The following is a 17,613-nucleotide window of genomic DNA, read 5'->3' on the forward strand; positions in this document are numbered from 1 at the left end:
TATTGTAATCAAATTGCTGCCTCAAATTCACCGATTAACCTAGCTCATACCTTGGTGTAGAGACCACCCCCAATCCCAATGCTACTGACTCCTTTCAATGCTTAAACCTAACGAGTAAGTGCTTTTCTCACAATCCTATTTATGTGCAAGCACTACACATCACTGATAGTATATATCTGGCATCAAGGAGGGAACCAGGTCATTATCCAAATGGGCAAATAGAGGGAGTCGGACTAGACTGGGGATTGTCATGCCAGATGTCCCAGGATAGCATGGAGTTAACATAAATCTGTGAATCTGGTTATTAAAAGTGAGACTCTGAGCACTAAAGCTGGTTGTTTTATAGTCATATATTTTATTAGTCACACAGGTTTTCTTTTTTCAAAGAAAGAATATTTAGCATTTACAACATTATCAATTCCTAGTCACTATACTATTATCTATTCAGACTTAATTATTCATACATTGCATGAGTCATTGCTTATTACTATTTGTTCTCTTCATCTTCCCTGATTTTGAAGTTGCTCTTCTGGCTTATTTTGCAGTTGAATAGTCCTTTTTGAAGAATTTTCTATAGATGAGGCACATGGGAAATAGTCCATAAAATTTTGCAGCTCTATGAATACCATTCCTTCACCCCGATTAGTAAATGTTATCATAATGATATTTCAGACTCTCAGGTCATAGCTATCTTTTTTTTTCCCTAAGAAGTCTAGGTAATGTTCCATGGTACTGCAGTTTCCAGTGTGCAGCTGAGAAATCCTATACTTGTTCATTGGACTTTATTATTTCTTATTTGTAAGATTTTATTTTTATCCTTGACTTCTTTTCACCAGGCTGAACCTTTTGGTTTTTGTTTTCTATCACTTTTATTTTTTATTAGATTATAATTGATAAGCAATATTATTATTAGGTGTGCAATAATTCGCTATTTGTATACATTACAAAATGATCAGGTAGGTCTAGTTACCATCTTTTACCTACAAAGTTATTATAGTATTATTGACTGTATTCCCTCTGCTGTACGCTACATCCCCATGACTTATTTTGTAATTGGAAGTTGTATGTTTTAATCCCCTTCACCTATTACATCCGCTCTCCCTCCCCTCTGGCAACCACCAGTTTGTTCAGTTTCCATGAGTCTGTTTCTGTTTTGTTTTTTCTTTCTTTGATTCCATATATAAGTGAAATTTTATCGTATGTGTCATTCTCTGACTTAGCATAATATCAAGGTCCATCCATGTTGTCACAAATGGCAAGATTTCATTCTTTTCTATGGTTAATAGTCCATTGTGTGTGTGTGTGTGTGTGTGTGTGTGTGTATCTTTATCCATTCATTTGTGGATGGACACTTAGGTTGCTTCCATATCTGGGCTATTACAAATAATGCTGCAATGAACACAGAGGTCCAAATATGTTTTTGAATTAGTATTCTCCTTTGCTTCAGATAAATCCCCAGAATTGGAACTATTGGATCATAGGGTAGTGCTATTTGTAATTTTTTGAGAAAACTCTATATTGTTTTCCATAGTAGCTGCATCAATTTACATTCCCAACGACAGTGCACATGCTCACCAATACTTACCTTTTTGATACTAGCCATTCTGGCAGGTGTGAAGTGGTAAATCATTTGTAATGATTTGCATTTCCCTGATGCAGAATGTTGTTGAACATCTTTTCATGTGTTTGTTGACCATATATCTTCTTTGGAAAAACGACTATCCCAGTGATTTGCCCATTTTTAAATTGGGTTGGTTTTTCTTTGCCATTACTTAGTTGTATGAGTTCTTCATATATTTTAGATATCAACCCCATATCAGATATATCATTTCCAAGTATCTTCTCCCATTTAGTAGGTTGCCTTTTTCTTTTGTTGGTGGCTTTCTTTGCTGTGGGAAAGCTTTCTAGCTTGATGTAATCCCCTTTGTTTATTTTGCTTTTGTTGCCCTTGCCAGAAGAGACAGATTCCTCCCCAACCAGGAAAAATTACTTAGACTGACATAGAGCTTACTACCTATGTTTTCTCGTAGTTTTATAGTTTCCGGTCTTCCATTCCATTCTTTCTCTTTTTTTTTTTTCTTTTCTCTTCCTTCCTTCCCTCCCATGGTCTCCCATCCCACCCTTTACATCCCTTACTTCCTTTACTTCATGGAGTAGGCTCCACACTTAGTGTGGATTCCAACACAGGGTCCAATCCCGTGACCCCGAGATCACGATCTGAGCCACCCAGGTGCCCCACACTGCATTCTTTAATCCATTTTGAGTTGATTTTTGCCTGTGGTGTAAGAATGTGGTCCAGTTTCTTTCTTTTGCATGTAGCTTGTCCAGTATTTATGACACTATTTATTGAAGAGACTTTTTGCCATTGTATGATCTTGCCTTCTTTGTCATAGTTTAGTTGACCATGTAAGCGTGGGTTTATTTCTAGGCTCTTCTATTCTATTGATCTATGTGCCTGTCTTCATGCAAATACCATACTGTTCTAAGTACTATAGCTTTATAGTACAGTTATAAGAGATCGTGACTCTCCAGCTTTGTTCTTCTTTATTAAGATTAGCTTTGACTGGGCGCCTGGGTGGCTCAGTGGGTTAAGCCGCTGCCTTCGGCTCAGGTCATGATCTCAGGGTCCTGGGATCGAGTCCCGCATCAGGCTCTCTGCTCAGCGGGGAGCCTGCTTCCCTCTCTCTCTCTCTGCCTGCCTCTCTGTCTACTGTGATCTCTCTCTGTCAAATAAATAAATAAAATATTTTAAAAAAAAAAGATTAGCTTTGACTACTTGGGGTCTTTTGTGGTTCCATACAAATTTTGGGATTGGGGCGCCTGGGTGGCTCAATGGGTTAAGCCTCTGCCTTCGGCTCAGATCATGTCATGATCCTGGGGTCCTGGGATTGAGCCCCACATCGGGCTCTCTGCTCCACAGGGAGCCTGCTTCCCCCTCTCTCTCTGCCTGCCTCTCTGCCTACTTGTGATCTCTGTCGAGTGAACAGATAAAATCTTTTAAAAAAATTTGGGGGATTATTTGTCCTAGTTTTTTGAAAAATGCCACTGGCATTCTGCTGTGGGTAGTATGGACATTTTAACAGTATTCTTTCACTGCATGAGGATAGTATATCTTTTTATTTATTTGTGTTGTCTTCAATTTCTTCAGTGTTCTTAAGTTTCAGAGTATACGTCTTTTATTTCCTTTGTTAAATTTATTCTTACGTATTTTTTTTTGATGCAATTGTAAATGGGATTGTTTTCTTAATTTATTCTTTCTGCTACTTTGTTAGAAGTATAGTGTGTAGAAATCCAACAGACTTCTGTATATAAATTTTGTATCCTGCAACTTTACTGAATTCATTTATTCTAATAGTTTTTTGGTGGAGTCTTCAAGATTTTCTATATATTGTATCATGTCCACTGAAAATAGTGAAAGCTTTACTTCCTCCATCCTAATTTAGATACCTTTTATGTCTTGTCTAATTGGCATGGCTAGGAATTCCAATACCATATTGAATAAAAGTGTTGACAGTGGGCATCCTTTTCTTGTTCCTGATCAAGAGGAAAAGGTATCAGCTTTTCACCATTGAGATGACAAATCCTGTGGATTTGTCATATATGGCCTTTATTATGTTGAGGTATATTTTCTCTATACAAACTTTGTTGAGAGTTTTTAATCCTAAATGGATGTTGAATTTTCTCAAGTGTTTTTTTGTCTATTTTAATAATCATATTAACTTTTATCCTTCATTTTGCTAATATAGTGTATCACATTGATTCGTGAATGATAAAGCATCCTTGCGTGCCTGGAATGAATCCCACTTGGTCACACTGTGTGATTTTTAGTGTATTGCTGAACTTAGTTTGCTCATTTTATTGAGGATTCTTGCATCTATGTTCATCAGAGATATTGGTGTGTAATTTTGTGGGTTTGTTTGTAGTGTCATTGTCTAATTTTGGTATTAGAGTAATGCTGCCCTTGTAAAATTAGTTGGGAAGTGTTCCTTCAAATTTTGGGGGAATATGTAAGAAGGGAAGGTACTTTTTTTTTTTAAATGTTTGCTGGAGTGGTGTCTGGGTGGCTCAGTTATTAAGTAACTGCCTTCAGCTCAGGTCATGATCCCAGGCTCCTGCCCTGCATTGGGTTCCCTACTCAGCAGGAAGCCTGGTTCTCCCTCTCCCACTGCTTGTGGGAGTCAGTGTCTCTGTCAAATAAATAAAATATTTTTTAAAAAGTTTGCTGGAATTCAGCTATGAAACCATCTGGATATGGAGTTTATTGGGAGTTTTTTCATTATTAATTCAATTTTGTTACTAAAGTCTCTTCAGATTTTATATTGTTTCTTGATTCAGTCTAGGAATATTATATGTTTCTAGGAATATATCCATTTCTTCTAGTTGTCTAATTTGTTGGCATATAATTGTTCATAGTATTCTCTTATCCCTTTTATATCTGAAGTATGGTTTATGGTTTCTCCTTTTTTTTTTTTTAAATAAGTCTGGCTAAAGTTTATCAATTTTGTCTGTCTTTTCAAAGAACCAGGTTTTAGTTTCATGGAAAAGTCTTTCATTTATTTCTGCTATGATCTTCATTATTTCCTTCTACAAACTTTGGGCTTAGATTAAGATTTTTCTTTGTTTTGGGGTTAGCCTGTATTGCTCTGAACTTCCCTCTTAGATCTGCTTTTGCTTCATCCCAAAGATTTTGAAACATTTTATATCCATTTATCTCATGGTATTATTTTTTCCTCTTTTATTTTTTCACTGATGCATTAGTTGTTCAATAGCATGTTAAGTCTCTGTGTGTTGTTTGTGCGTTTTCCACTTTTCTTCTCATAACTGATTTCTGATGTATTGAGAAATGTTTTATGGCCCAATAGGTGACTAATCCTAAAGAATGTTCCATGTTTACTTGAAAAGAATTATATATAGAACATTCCATCCCTAAACAGCATAATATATATCTATTAAGTCCATCTTGTCTAATATCTTATTTAAGGCCAGTGATTCCTTATTACTATCCATTGATCAAAGTGGTCTATTAATGTCCCTTATTATCATAATGCTATTTGCCCTTTTATTCCTGTTAAAATTTATGCACCCGACATTGAGGCACCTAAATGTATAAAGCAAATAATAATATGTTCTATCCTGTTGGATTGACCCTTAATAATTCTGTTATGCCCATGATCAGCAAGTTAGGATGCGATTGCAGAAATAGTGTCTGCCGGCACTTCCAGCCTCACATGAAACCCCTGCCGGTTCCTGCTGCTTCTGCAGTCACTTTACACTTAGTAATCGGGGCTCCCTCACTATAGTCTGGATACTTTTCAATCTGTTACTTTGATGCTGATTATCAGGGTAAGTGGATTTAAGAGCAGAATCTCCATTTCCCATAGTTCTATGATTCTTCCGGTCTTAATCTCAATTGATTTTTAAAACCAGATGTTTTGGAGGTTCATCTCTCCAATGCCGGCCCTCAGCGTGGCACAACAGCTTCACTTCTCAAGGGATTTCTGGCTTCTGGCTGTGGGATTCCTGCATTGGGGGTGGGTTCCCAGGTGAGGCCATGTCTCTGCCTCAGCTACCCTTCTTGATCCATCTCTTTTATTGTGACGGTGAAGTTCATCTAGTTCTCAGGTACTTTACAGCTCCGTAGGGAATAATTTTCTTATAAACTTGTGGTATCTGTGTGAGGAAATGAGTTCTAGGTCTTTCTATGCTACCATCCTGAAGCCCCTCCCACACAGGCTCTGAGGCATAAAAAAGACCCAAAGTTAGTTATGTTCTACCCTTGATCTAGATTTTCTAAAAGGTGCATTATTACTCTAATATTCTGTGACTCTAGATTTGCACATGTTATAATATTGCATGATCTCTTAACGGCTATATACAGATGAAAATATACAAGGTTCAATATCAAAATAAGCCAAATGTAGAAATAGCACACTCCCAAGAACACAGCATTTATTTTAGGACAATGCAAAAACCTTAAACTATCAAGTGATTCATTTTTTCACTAATAAAAATTTAATCACAGGTCAAAACTAATGATGTTTAGAAGAAAGTAGATGTGCTTCTAAAGGTGTACACTATTAAATTTTTGTGTAAAATTGTCACTTTAAGATAGCCAACTTTAAACTTCTAAAAAAATACAAATCTGCAAAAACATAAAGATATCGTCACTATGAACAAATGTTTAAATATGCTTTTCTCAACTCACATTGAATCCCTACAAAAACTAATTTAATAATCGTGTATTTATGGATACCTATCAAATATCTGATTTGTAGTAAATTTTCTTTAACTGCAAATGACAATTTCCCATTTCCTCCTAATCTCTCAAATCACATGTACTTGCTTTTTGTGGGTAATATTAAATGGGGCAGATGGTGATTTCAAATAATTATGTAATGCTAGCCTTAGACAAATACAATAAAAAGTGGCTTTTTAATACTGTCCTATCACTTTGCGATAAACAATAATGCACATAAAAATGACCCCTTTTTCATGGTTGGTTTGTATAATTAAATTTTTCTGGCTTATTTGGCATCCTAGCAAATAATCTACAGACTAAAACAATCAGCTTTTATTTTGAATGTTACAAAGCTTAGACAAAAATGAAAGTATAAAATCAGATTTTTGTTTTTGAGAGAAATTGAGCAAGCAGGGGGTGGGACAGAGGGAGAGAGAGACTGTTAAGTAGGCTTCACACCCCACACAGAGCCTGACACAGGGCTCGATCTCATGACCCCGAGATGATGATCTGATCTGAAATAAAGAGTTAACACTTGGGTGCTTGGGTGGCTCAATTGGTTGGGCAACTGCCTTCGGCTCATGTCATGATCCTGGAGTCCTGGGATTGAGTCCCACTTTGGGCCCCCAGCTCCATAGGGAGTCTGCTTCTCCCTCTGACCTCCCCTCTCATGTTTGCTCACTCTCTCTCTCAAATAAATAAAATTTAAAAAAAAAAGAGTTGACACTTAACCCACTGAACAGCCCAGGTGCCCCTATAAAAATCAGATTTCTACTTTATCTATAGTGACTCAATCCACACCCAATAGCAAAGGCAATTGTTATCCATACTTGAAGATGCGAAAATGAAGGCACAGAAAGGTTACCTAATAACAAACCAAAGGTGGGGTGCCTAGGTGGCTCAGTTAACTGCCCAACTCTTCATGAGATTCTCTTTCCCCCTGCTCATGTGTTCAAGCAATCAAATCTTTTTAAAAAATAATAAACTTTGGACTAGAACTTGAACAGGCCAGGCATTAGAACAAGCCAAAAAGCAGTTTGCCTTGATCTATAAGATATTTTGAACCTGTCTGGCCCTTTTCCTAGAAAATTTAATTTTTTCATCATGTTAAATGTGTAGTCAAAAGCAAGTGGGCTCATTTTACAGATTAAAGTAACATTATCTGAATAAAAGGTAATTATTCCATTTCTTTCTTTGGGAACTAGAGAATCACATGAAAATCTACATGAAATAAAGACTAATATTATAATTGTTATTCAAACAAAAAAATCCAAGTTTGTATATCTCTAAGCTATTTAAATACTCTTTTATCTAACGGAAGGCAGCCAAAAGATATTCAGAAAGAGCTTATGTTTTCAATACTTGGTAAAGTAGTGCTTTTAGAGGAAATGGAAATTTGCTTAATAAAATATTCTTAAAGGGTCTCAGTAGTTTTAGATAGGTTAAAATTATATAAATAATGAATGTAATCTGAAGCTGCTAGAGAGATCTGAACCATTTCAGAGGGAGGAGCCCCAAAGTAAATGTTTCACCACAGGTGGGTTTCAGAACAAAATTCAGTATGTACAAGATTCTATCAGGCTTTTCGGTTGAGAATTTTGTGTGCTTTTCGGTTGAGAATTTTCTCACTTCCGTTTTTGAACAGTCAAACTGTATTCCAGTCACTCAGACTGTAACTCAAGACCTGAAGGACTCTATTCATAATTGGAAGGAACAGAGATAAACATGTCTTAACAATCTGATTAATCATCAAAGTGGGTGATGTTTTCAGTGGGTGTGTATTGCTGAAAAGGGCTGAGCAGTCTTTATACACAGGGCTCACGGGGCTTCTGCCTTTTCTGAATAAGTCTAGGCAATACTTCGTTGTAATGCACATCGCTTTATTAAGTACTTCATAGATACTGTGTTTTCTTAAATTGATGGTTTGTGGCAACCATGCATGGAGCAAGTTTTCCAACAATTGTGTCTCTTTTGTATTTCGGTAATTCTCGGAATATTTCAAACTTATATTTATTATGGTAATCACTGATCTTTGATATCACTATTGTAATTGTTTTGGGAATATGTACAAAGAGACTGAGATTATACCATGGATATTTTCAGAACACAATGTTTTAAGAGTTGAACTCAATCACAAGAGAAAATTTGGAAGGAACACAAGTACATGGAAGTTAAAGAACATCCTACTAAAGAATGAATGGGTTGACCAAGAAATTAAACAACAACTAAAACAATACATGGAAGCAAATGAAAATGAAAACATGACAGTTCAGAACCTCTGGGAGGCATCAAAGGTGGTCCTAAGAGGGAAGTATATAGCAATACTGGCCTTTCTCAAGAAGTAAGAAAAGTCTCAAATATACAACTTAACCTTACACCTAAAGGGAGCTAGAAAAGGAACAACAAATAAAACCTAAATCCAGCAGGAGAAGAGAAATAATAAAAATCAGAGCCAGAATCAGTGATACAGAAATTAAAAAACAAACAGCAGAACAGATTAACGAAACTAGAAGCTGGTTCTCTGAAACAATTAACAAGATTGCTACACCTCTAGCCAGACTTACCAAAAAGAAAAGAGAAAGGACCCAAATAAACAAAATGATGAATGAAACAGAAGAGATCACAACTGACACCGAAGAAGTACAATTATGAGAGAATATTATGAGCAATTATGTACCACTAAATTAGGAAATCTGGAAGAAATAGGTAAAATCCTAGAAACATATAAACTGCCAAAACTGAAACAGGCAGAAATTGAAAATTTCCCAACAAACAAGAGTCCAGGGCCAGATGGCCTCCCAGCAGAGAAGACTTAATACCTATTCTTCTGAAGTTGTTTCAAAAAAATAGAAATGGCAGGAAAACTTCCATACTCCTTCTATGAGGCCAACATTACCTTGATCCTAAAACCAGACAAAGACCCCACCAAAAAGAATTATATACCAATATCCCTGATGAACATGGGTGCAAAAATTCTCACCAAGCTATTGGCTAAAAGGATCCAACAGTACATTAAAAGCCTTATTCACCATGACCAAGTGGGATTTAGTCCTGGGCTGCAAGGGCAGCTCAACATCTGCGAAACAATCAATGTAATATACCACATTAATGAAAGAAAGGAAAGAACCATGTGATCCTCTCAACAGATGCAGAAAAAGCAGTTGACAAAATACAGCATCCTTTCCTGATAAAAACCCTCAACAAAGTCGGGATAGAAGGAACATACCTCAATTTCATAACTCACTGTTGTTCAACATAGTACTGGAAGTCCTAGTCCCAGCATTCAGAAAACAAAAAGAAATAAAAGGCACCCAAATCAGCAAGAAAAAAGTCAAACATTCACTCTTCACAAATGACATGATATTTCATGAAGAAAACCCAAAAGACTCCACCCTAAAATTGCTAGAACTCATACAAGAATTTAGCAAAGTGGCAGGATATATAATCAATGCACAGAATTCACTTGCGTTTCTATAGACTAACAATGATGCAGAAGAAAGAGACATCAAGGAATTGATCCCACTTAAAATTGTACCAAAAACCTTAGGATGCCTAGGAATAAGCCTAACCAAAGAGGTAAAGGATCTGTGCTGTGAAAACTATAGAACACGTATGAAAGAAATTGACAAAGACATAAAGAGATGGAAAAACATCCCATGCTCCTGGATTGAATGAAAAAAATTTTGTTAAAATGTCTGTGCTACCCAAAGCCATCTATTCATTCAAAGCAATTCCTAGCAAAATACTATCAGTATTTTTCACAGAGCTGGAACAAACAATCCTAAAATTTGTATGGAACCAGAAAAGACCCCCAAATAGCCAAAATAATGTTGAAAAAGAAAACCAAAACTGGAGGCATCACAATTCTGGACTTCAAGCTCTATGACAAAGCTGTAATCATCAAAACAGTATGGTACTGGCAAAAAAACAGATACCTAGATCAATGGAACAGAATAGAGAACCCAGGGGTGCCTGGGTGGCTCAGTGGGTTAAAGCCTCTGCCTTTGGCTCAGGTCATGATCCCAGGGTCCTGGGATCAAGCCCCACATTGGGCTCTATGCTCAGCAGGGAGCCTGCTTCCTCCTCTCTCTCTCTCTCTGCCTGCCTCTCTGCCTACTTGTGATGTCTGTCAAATGAATGAATCTTTAAAAAAAAAAAAAAAAAGGAATAGAGAACCCAGAAATGGACCCTGAACTCCATGGTCCACTAATCTTTGACAAAGCAGGAAAATATCCAAGGGGGAAAAAAAAGTCTCTTCAATAAATGGTGCTGTGGGGACACCTGGGTGGCTCAGTTGGTTGAGCCACTGCCTTCGGCTCAGGTCATGATCCTGGGGTCCTGGGATCGAGTTACGCATCGGGCTCCTTGCTCGGCAGGGAGCCTGCTTCTCTCGCTGCCTCTGCCTGCCTCTCTGCCTGCTTGTGTGTACACTCTCTCTCTGGCAAATAAATAAAATCTTTAAAAAAATAAAAATAAATGGTGCTGGGAATATTGGATAGCCACATGCAAAAGAATGAATCTGGACCACTTTCTTACATCATATAGAAAAATAAGCTCAGAAATGGATGAAAGACCTAAGTGTGAGGCAGAAATCCATCAAAATCCTAGAGGAGAGCATGGAGGATATGGGGAGTTAGAGAGGAGAAGGGAGTTGGGGGAAATTGGAAGGGGAGGTGAACCATGAGAGACTATGGACTCTGAAAAACAAAGAGGGGTTTGAAGTGGTGGGGTGGTGGGAGGTTGGGGGAACCAGGTGGTGGGTATTAGAGAGGGCACGGATTGCATGGAGCACTGGGTGTGGTGAAAAAATAATGAATACTGTTATGCTGAAAATAAATAAAAAATAAATTTAAAAAAATCCTAGAGGAGAACACAGGCAGCAACCTCTTTGACCTTGGCTGCAGCAACTTCTTGCTAGACATGTCTCCAAAGGCAAGGGAAAGAAAAGCAAAAATTGGGACATCATCAAGAGAAAAAGCTTTTGCACAGCAAAGGAAACAGTGAACAAACTAAAAGGCAACCTACAGAATGGGAGAAGATATTTGCAAACATCTTATCAGATACAGGACTAGTATCCAAAATCTATAAAGAACTTATCAAATTCAGCACTCAGAAAACAAAACAAAAAAATCCAGTCAAGAAATGGGCAGAAGACTCTGAAGACATACAAATGCTCCACAGTCACATGAAAAAAATTGCTCAAAATCATCCAGCATCAGGGAAATACAAATGAAAACCACAATGAGCTACCACCTCACATCAGTTCAGAATGGCTAAAATTAACAACTCAGGAAATGACAGATGTTGGAGGGGAACCTTCTTACACTGTTAGTGGGAATGCAAACAGGTACAACTATTTTGGAAAGCAGTATGGACTTTCCTCAAAAAATTAGAGTTACCTATGACTCAGCAACTGCACTACTAGGTATTTATCCAGAGAATATAAACTTAATGAGTCAAAGGGGCACATGCATCCCAATGTTTATAGCAGCAATGTTCACAGTAGCCAAACTACGGGAAAAGCCCAGAGGTCCAGCAACAGATGAATGGATAAAAAGAGGTGATTGGGGTGTGTGTGTGTGTATAGATCAATGGAACAGAATAGAGAACCCAGGGGTGCCTGGGTGGCTCAGTGGGTTAAAGCCTCTGCCTTTGGCTCAGGTCATGAGCCAAAAGGTACACACACACACACACACACACACACACACACACATATACATACATACAGTGGAGTATTAGCCATCAAAAAGAATGAAATCTTGCCATTTGCAATGATAAGGATGAACTAGAGGGTATTACGCTAAGTGAAATAACTCAGAGAAAGAAAAGTATCATATGATTCCTCTGTATGTGGAATTCAAGAAACGAAACAAATGAACATAGGGGAAAGGCTAGAAAAATAAAATAAGACAAAGTCAGACAAACCATAAGAGACTCTTAACTATAGGAAACAAACTGAGGGCTGCTGGAGGGGAGGTAGGGCTGGGGAATGGAGTAACTGGGTGATGGGCATTAAGGTGGGCATGTGCGGGCACCTGGGTGGCTCAGTGGGTTAAGCTACTGCCTTCGGCTCAGGTCATGATCTCAGGGTCCTGGGATCAAGTCCCGCATCGGGCTCTCTGCTCAGCAGGGAGCCTGCTTCCTCCTCTCTCTCTCTGCCTGCCTCTCTGCCTACTTGTGATCTCTCTCTGTCAAATAAATAAATAAAATCTTTAAAAAAAAAAAAAAAAAGGTGGGCATGTGCTATCATAAGCACTGGGTGTTATATGCAACTGATGAATCACTAAACTCTACCACTGAAACTTGAAAAAGAAAACATTCTGGAAAGGAATCCCCATTCTAGATGCCAGTAATAACATCGGTGATTAATGGGAAGAGGTCAGAATATCTACATTGTTGGGAGTTTGGAAAAAGTACACCCTCATGGATAACTTTGAGGAGTCCAAGACTTCAGTGGACGAAGTAACTGCAAATATGGTGGCAACAGCCAGAGAACTAAAATTAGGAGTGGAACTTGAAGATGTGACTGAACTGCTGCAATCTCATGATTATATTATGGATGAGCCAAAAAAGTGGTTGCTCGAGATAGAATTACTGCTCAAGGGGCTATGAAGATTGTTGAAATGACAAGGGATTTAGAATAGGACATAAACTTAGTTGATAGAGCAGCACTAGGGTTTGAGAGGACGGACTCCAATTTTGAAAGTGGTTCTGTGGGTCATACACTATGAAACAGCACTACATACTACGGAGAGACTGTTTGTGAAAGGAAGAGTCAGTCAGTGTGCCACAACCACCATCCTGATCAGTCAACAGGCAACAACATCATAACAAGATCCTCCACTAGCAAAAAGATTGATTCATTAAAAGCTCAGATGATGGTTAGCATTTTCTAGAAATAATATATTTTTAAGTTAAGGTGTGCACATGATCTCTTTATACATAATGCTGTTTCACACTTAATAAGCTACAGTGTACTGTAAACATGGCTTTTATATGCACTGGGAAACTAAAAACTTCCTCTGACTAGCTTTACTGAAGTATTCAGTTTATTATGGTGGTCTGGAATTGAACCCACAATGTCTCTGCGGTATGAAAGGGAAAGACTATCAGAGAGGTGGGACAAAAATCACAATCCTGGGGTGCCTGGGTGGCTCAGAGGTTTAAAGTCTCTGCCTTCAGCTCAGGTCATGATCTCAGGGTCCTGGGATCAAGCCCCACATCGGGCTCTCTGCTCGGCGGCGAGCCTGCTTCCTCCTCTCGCCCTCTCTGCCTGCTTGTGATCTCTGTCTGTCAAATAAATAAATAAAATCTTAAAAAAAAAACCCACAATCCTAACTCCAAAAGCTGCCTCAAGTGAGAACAAGTTGGGGCACTCCAGCAAGAGATGCTTTACCAAGGATGATTGATGTTCTACAGAAAACAGCTGGCATTACACAAACGTCACTTAACATCTTTGTGTTAATTCCTTCATCAATAGCGTAGGAATATATGGATATAACTTCTCAGAAAAGATAGAACATTTATAAACTGTAAATTACATTAGGAAAAGTAAGGCATTATCTTGAAATGCCCACTAGTGTGCAAATTGTTGAGAAACAATATTTCTGCTGAGTATGGTGTCAACTCAGTCTTTAAAGTAAATTTATTGGGGCCCCTGGGTGGCTCAGTGGGTTAAGCCTCTGCCTTCGGCTCAGGTCATAATCTCAGGGTCTTGGGATCGAGCCCTGCATCAGGCTCCCTGCTCAGCAGGGAGTCTGCCTCCCCCATCTCCCTCTGCCTGCCTCTCTGCCTACTTGTAATCTCTGTCTGCCAAATAAATAAATAAAATCTTTAAAAAATAAATTTATTTGGGGCACCTGGGTGGCTCAGTGGGTAAAAGCCTCTGCTTTCGGCTCAGGTCATGGTCCCAGGGTCCTGGGATCGAGCCCCGCATCGGGCTCTCTGCTCAGCAGGGAGCCTGCTTCTTCCTCTCTCTGCCTGCCTCTCTTGTCTACTTGCAATCTCTGTCTGTCAAATAAATAAAATCTTTAAAAAAATGTATTTATTTGAGAGACAGAGAGATTGAGAGAGAAAGCAGGAGCAGGGAGAGGGAGAAGCACACTCCTTTCAGAGTAGGGTCCTCTGAAGGTAGAGACTTTAACCAACTGAGACACCCAGGTGCCCCAATTCAGTTTATTTTACTATGAGTTGAAAATGGTATAGCTGAGGGCGAAAGAAGATGGTACAGTTTTGTTGTCTTTTTAAAATTAATTGTGGGGACTATTATTTTGCAAGGTGGCAAACATAAAATAGACCCTCTTCAATTTACATGTAATTTTTTGTAAACTGTTATAGCCACGAGTCAGGATACTTGAGGAGTAAATGGATAGTCATCCTGGCATATGAGGCAACAGGAGCAATCTCAAGATCCAAAATACCCCTAATGCCCAGTATTAAAATTTGTTAAAAATGTATTCTTTCAGGGTTCTGGTTCAAGAAAGCAACTTAGCAAGATTTAGAACTCACCTCCTTCCACAGACACACTAAATCTATAGCTACATATGAAAAAAAATTCCTATGAAAAACACCTAAAAACTAACAGCAACTTGTACGCATTGGGCAAATGAGGAAAAAAACCACATGAAAGCACCATAAAACCCGACCTGTGGTGCTGTGACCCATAACCAAGAGGAAGGGAACTCAAAACCATGAGCTGCTTTTCCCTGAGGAGTGAAAAGTTGGAACCCTACATCAGATACCCATTTTTTTAAGGTTTTTTTTTTTTTTTTAATTTATTTGGCAGACAGATCACAAGTAGGCAGAGAGGCAGGCAGAGAAGAGAGAGAGGAGGAGGAGGAGGCAGGCTCCCTGCTGAGCAGAGAGCCCGATGTGAGGCTCGATCCCAGGACCCTGGGATCATGACCAGAGCCGAAGGCAGAGGCTTTAACCACTGAGCCACCCAGGTGCCCCCAGATACCCAATTTTTAACACATGCACCTGAGATCTTTGAAAGCTAAAGGGACTTACATCCACAAGACCTATAAGGCTATGGAAAATTGAGAAAAGGTTCTGAAAAGGCTCATATGAATGGACTCCCCATTGAGTATAGATGCAGCCAACCGAAAAGCACTCAGACTTTCTTTGAAAATGACCTACTGAGGCACCTGGGTGGCTCAGTGGGTTAAAGTCTCTGCCTTCAGCTCGGGTCATGATCTCAAGGTCCTGGGATCCAACCCTGTGTCGGGGGCTCTGCTCAGTGGGGAGCCTGCTCCTCCCGGACCCCGCGCCCCACCTGCCTCTCTGCCTACTTGCGATCTCTGTCAAATAAATAAATAAAATCTTTAAAAAAAACTAAAAATTAAAAAGAAAGGAAATTGCCCTACTTGCTTAATCTTAATGCACTGGCAAGAAGGGCAGGAGATAGGCATCTAATTTAAGATGCATCTAGGGGCTTACTGAAATAACTCTCGGAATGGAGGATAGGAGACACCGTCTTTGCATGCTCTCTCTGCCTTGTTTCAACTCATCAGTATTACCTGGAAAGGACACTGTTTCTTTTTTAGGTGCTCTGACTTTGGTAGCTTCTGCTCAGGAGACACTTCTATATTGCCTGGCACTGGTGGCCTGCAGAACTTACACCTGTGGTCCCAAAGAACTATGCCTGCATACTTTAAAAGCTGCTGTCTGTGGTTCTGCTTCCAGTGAGCTTTGGTCTTGATGCTGGCTGACATCCTGCCCTTAGGGATACTGGCATGTCCTGGCATATCCTCAACTACTAGGAGGTACTAAAAATAGGCTGCTTGGACAGTCACAAAGGTCTGAGAGGCATCAAAAGCTGGAGCAGGGGCCACTTCTTTAAGATCGGAAGAGGTGGCTGTTTCATCTCATGCATAGAAATCAACAGAGAGAGTGAAGCAAAAGAGAGAAACAGGAGTATGCTCCAAATGAAGTAACAAGGATAAAACCTCAGAACAAGACCTTCATAAAGCAGAGCTGAGTGCTGTACCTGATACAGAGTTCAAAGTAACAGTCACAGATGCTCACAGAGCTCAGGAGAGAACTGGATGAAGAGTGAGGCCTTTGACAAAGAGGCAGAACATAGAAGACAGTGCCAAATAGAAGTCACCGAGTTAAAGAATGCAATAATTGAACTGAAAAATACATGAGAGAGGTTCAAGAGCAGACTGGAAAAAGCAGAAGAAGGGATCAGTGAGCTGAAATATAATGGAATTCACCCCATCCGAAAAACACAAATACAAAAATACAGTCTACTATCTACAGAGAATGTGATACATGAACGTTATGGTTACCACAAACCAAAAAACCTGTAACAGATTTGCTTGGATTCCTTTCTTTATATTTTTTTCTGTAACAGTAAAGAAAGCCATCAAAGCACAAGGGAAGAGAGGAAGAGAAAAAGAAAGAAGCAAAGAAGAACTCCAAAAACGACCAGAAAACAATTAGTAAGAATGCATTAAGTGTATATGTATCAGTAATTACTTTAAATATATTAAATGCTCCAACCAAAAGACATGAGATAGCTGAATGGAGTAAGGAAAAAAGAAAGACCTTCTATATGCTGCCTATCAGAGACTCACTCCAGATGTAAGCACACACACACAGTAAAAAGTGTAGGAATGGGGAGAGGTATTCTATGACACATTAGACAAGATGGACTTAACAGGTATATACAGAACATTCCACTCAAAAGCAATAAAATACACATTCTTCTCAAGCACACGTGCAACATTCTCCAGTATCACATATTATGGCACAAAGCAAGTTTTAATAAATTTAAGAAGACAAATCATATCACCCATCTTTTCTAACCAAAATGGTAAGAAACTAGAAATCAATTAAAACTGACTAATTCACAAGCAGGTAGAGATTAAACATGTTCCTGAACAACCAATGGGTCAAAGAAGAAAAGAAATTTTAAAATATCTCTAGACAGGAGCACCTGGACGGTTCAGTGGGTTAAGCCGCTGCCTTGGGCTCAGGTCATGATTTCAGGGTCCTGGGATCGAGCCCCACATCAGGCTGTCTGCTCAGCTGAGAACCTGCCTCTCTCTCTCTCTCTCTGCCTGCCTCTGTCTACTTGAGATCTCTGTCTGCTAAATAAATAAATAAAATCTTAAAAAAAAAATCTCTAGACAAATGAAAATGGAAACACAACATACCAAAAGTTATGGGATGCAGCAAAAGCAGTTCTAAGAGGAAAGTTCGTGGTGATAAATGTGTACATTAAGAAGAAACAGAAAGGGCGCCTGGGTGGCTCAGTGGGTTAAGCCGCTGCCTTCGGCTCAGGTCATGATCTCAGGGTCCTGGGATCGAGTCCCGCATCGGGCTCCCTGCTCGGCGGGGGGGCCTGCTTCCCTTCCTCTCTCTCTGCC

General features: G+C 39.1%; 2 protein-coding genes across 3 annotated transcripts in view; one reads left to right on the forward strand and one right to left on the reverse strand.

Moving 5' to 3' along the window:
* LOC309856545 (uncharacterized protein) overlaps positions 1–17,613 on the forward strand; it is a 292,169-nt gene that overhangs the window by 37,101 nt on the left and 237,455 nt on the right. The gene's annotated exons all lie outside the window — the stretch shown is intronic.
* PRRG1 (proline rich and Gla domain 1) overlaps positions 1–17,613 on the reverse strand; it is a 155,787-nt gene that overhangs the window by 4,982 nt on the left and 133,192 nt on the right. The gene's annotated exons all lie outside the window — the stretch shown is intronic.

The sequence above is a fragment of the Mustela nivalis genome (assembly GCF_964662115.1).
Source record: "Mustela nivalis genome assembly, chromosome: X".
Classification (NCBI taxonomy): Eukaryota; Metazoa; Chordata; class Mammalia; order Carnivora; family Mustelidae; genus Mustela; species Mustela nivalis.